This window comes from Limulus polyphemus, unplaced genomic scaffold, assembly GCF_000517525.1.
Source record: "Limulus polyphemus unplaced genomic scaffold, Limulus_polyphemus-2.1.2 Scaffold5571, whole genome shotgun sequence".
Classification (NCBI taxonomy): Eukaryota; Metazoa; Arthropoda; class Merostomata; order Xiphosura; family Limulidae; genus Limulus; species Limulus polyphemus.
The window spans coordinates 28,763-32,149 of NW_013671181.1; the positions used below are offsets into that span (position 1 = coordinate 28,763).

Sequence of the window (3,387 nt, forward strand, 5' to 3'; positions counted from 1 at the left end):
TTTCCTGCAATTGTTGGAGACTTTCTTCCTGTTTCCTTTCTTGTTCCAGTTGCCACTGCTATAACCTCTCTTCTTGTTTATTTTATTTCTCCTCCAACCACTGCTGTAGTCTCTCTTGTTTATTTTATATCTACTCCAACCACTGCTGTAGTCTCTCTTGTTTATTTTGCTGTCTCAGCTGCCACTGTTACAGGTTTTCTTGCAACTGCTGTTGTCTCTCTTTTTGTTTATTTTCTCGTTCTTCTTGTTTCTTTTGCTGTTCTTGTATTGCTGCCATCAAATCTGCTAAGCTGTAGTTTGATTTGCCACCTCTCGTTTTCATCTTCTTTTTTTTCTTTTCCGTCCCACTTTCTGACACCAAATTGTATCTGCTTGTTTGTTAATTTCTCTTAGAAATTCTTTCCGAGAAACTTCAATGATACAAGTCCTTTCTTAATTAAATCTAGTTTATTCTTTATCAATACAGCTTTGCAACACACAGAATTTCTACAGCCAATTTAACTTAAACACACGCTATAATTCACAACGATTCACGCACTTACGGTCACTACCGCACGCTTGACTCAATTATCTGTCTCTATATCTATATATCTGCAATTATTTGACGGGGTTATATACTACAATAGAGGGCGCCTGGAAAAGACTATAGTTGCCAGGAAAACTCGTGATTCTTCTAGAAACTCATGACGTGTTACGTGACTTCCACTGTCGTAACATTATGTTAAAACACCTTATCTAAGCCACTTCCTACAGTCAGTTTCTACCGGCAAGGAATTTTTACAGATGATATTAATAACTGTCTTTAGACATGACAACTCAAACGAGCCAGGATTTGAAACATTGTTTCTGTTCACTGGCTTTAAGACTTTTTTAACATTTTATTATTAGTAGTTTTAGTTTAGTTTGGAGAATAAAACAGCTGAGATGGACAAATAGGTCCCATGTTGTTCCAAAATATTATGTTATGCTCATGAGCATCTGCAGAAATTTTTCCAGGGGGTGGCAAAGTCGAGATCAGGGGACTGTGAACCTGCCTTAAAAGTTTTCCCATTATAGTCAAGAGAATAGGCAAGCTCCCACAGTCAGATTTGATGGGTTTATTATTTGTAAGGTTAGATTAAGCCATACTGCATCAGTCTCTTTGAAATCCTGCTACAGTTATTACCGGCCTGCGGCAACAGATTGACCCCAACCTCCAATGTTGTAGTCGAGACCTCAATGACCAGGACCTCAGGGTTAGAGAACGAGACCTTAGGGGTTGAGACCAAGACCGAGGCCTTATAATAAATTACACAGTGAAAAATGAAGCAAGAAGAATAAATATCACATGCATCAAACAAACTGTATTAATATCTTAATATTTTACACGTTAACCACACAGTCTTTATTTTAACGCCTCCTCCTATGAAAAAAAGAAAAGAAAGAAAATGTAAAAAAAAATAATGAATGAAAAAAAAACAAATCAAAAAGATCAGCAAATAAAACTAAAACCTATATTGGTGTCAGCAAATTCTTTATGATCTTTAAAGTCAAACAGGATCACACCAGATCTACTAGACATGTTGAATATCAGGTATAATTGCTAACGTTTGACATAAAAAAATACGTGCACCAGATAAAGTTCTTATACATTTGTAGTAAGCCTACGCATAATACAGTGTATAGTGGCAGTTAGTTTTGAATAGCGCGTATTATAACCGCGGATAGGCGTGCAGGCAATATGGCGGTTGGTGACGTAAACAAAAATAATAAGGCGCTATTAAAATCGTTGCTAAGGTGTAGTACCTTGTGGGTTTTACTTGTAAAAGATCTTCAATGCTACACCGCGCCTCGTATGAATTGCTGCGTAATCGATATTTAGCGCTTAATAATCATGGGTAGGTGACTGATCTAATACTGTTAAAACTAAAATTTAGCCGGTCTCGTTTTTGAAACCTGTAAAACACGGAGACCGAAATATTCCGAAGGGTGGCCTCTATACCTACAACACTGTCGATCACACTGTGTTAGGGCTCAGGGGATATCAGTAAGACCGCCTCGGTCTCTTTGACGACTCGACTGACAATTGCCATGTCGAATATCCAAAAAGCCGCCGTGGTAGCGACGTTTTTCAATATCTAACTACAGGGTAGATATTTATAGATTTTAAGTAAAGCTGCTGGCAACTTTTATTAGTATTGAAAATTATGTGTAATAAGTAGTGTGAAATTGTGAAGTGAATAAAAAAAAACTTTTAAATTCATAAAGAAAGAATCATGTTTCTCATTTTCCGGGGACTCCTATCGTTATACTATTGAGTAGGTAAATATGTTCATGTAACTCACAGTATTCTTCACACACTTAAAGAAATTAATATACTGAACTTTGTATGTTCATGTTTTTGTTTTGTGTAAAATCAAATCAAATAATTTGTAGTCTAGTCTCACTTCTTGGTTTAACGATTCAAACTAAAAGAAGTATTCTGCAGCTAATATTTTTACACGTATCTTATTCTTAAAATCTTGGTTAAGTTTAAACTTTCCCTTCCAAAACTAAGTTATAATAAGAATAAAATGGGTGATATATAATAAAATTAATATCTTAAATGGCAAAACTCTAACTAAAGACTACTACTATGTTTAGTTCACAAAATGACAAACTAACGAGAATAGTAATGGCTATACTGTGAAAAGAATCGCCGAGTCATGAAAGGTCTTCGATGGGTTTATTGTATTAATACATACAGCCGTGCAAGAAAACTTTCCTTCTGTTACGCGCCCCCCAATCGCACAGCGGCATGTCTGCGGACAACGCCAGAAACCAGGTTTCGACACCCGTGGTGAGCTGAGTACAGATAGCCAGTTGTGTAACTTTGTGCTTAACTACGAACATTCTTTACGCTACGCCTACAAAAACACTGGTCTATCCTAATGTTTGCAACGTTGTAATGCGTTATCCTCTATCATACTTTAAGAGCTTGAACTAAACTGTCATTTAACACCAATAACTTATCTTTATAAATAGATTATACATAATTACGAATAGTAAACGTATATAAATTTAAAAAAAGTTCATTACCTTATAACCTGGAATTAGTCACCTACAATCGTTGCCCTGACACCTCGCTTTCACTCCTTTTTATATAAATATCAGTGTGCGTACACGCATCCAACTGATATGGTTATAATACGCATGCTCACTGGTGCACCAATCATTGCAAATACTAAATAGATATGTTCCTGCAAAAATTTATGACAAATGCTTGAGAAGTAGCGCTGAAAACACGGTTATATACACGTAATAAAATAGATACTTGACTCGTTTCAGCACTCTTACAAACTTCTTCATAAGCAACGTTTCAGTTGCAAATTCATTATTCCAGCACTAAGGAACACTAATTAGTAGACC

The 3,387-nt window shown here is 36.0% G+C and overlaps 1 protein-coding gene across 1 annotated transcript in view; it reads right to left on the reverse strand.

The window, feature by feature from the left end:
- Positions 1–3,143, reverse strand: part of LOC106472740 — a 14,592-nt gene extending 11,449 nt beyond the window's left edge. Inside the window, exon 1 of the mRNA XM_013933397.2 lies at positions 3,058–3,143. The gene's annotated coding sequence lies outside the window, so the exon portion shown is untranslated. The remainder of the gene's footprint in view (positions 1–3,057) is intronic.
- Between the last annotated feature and the right edge of the window lie 244 nt (positions 3,144–3,387).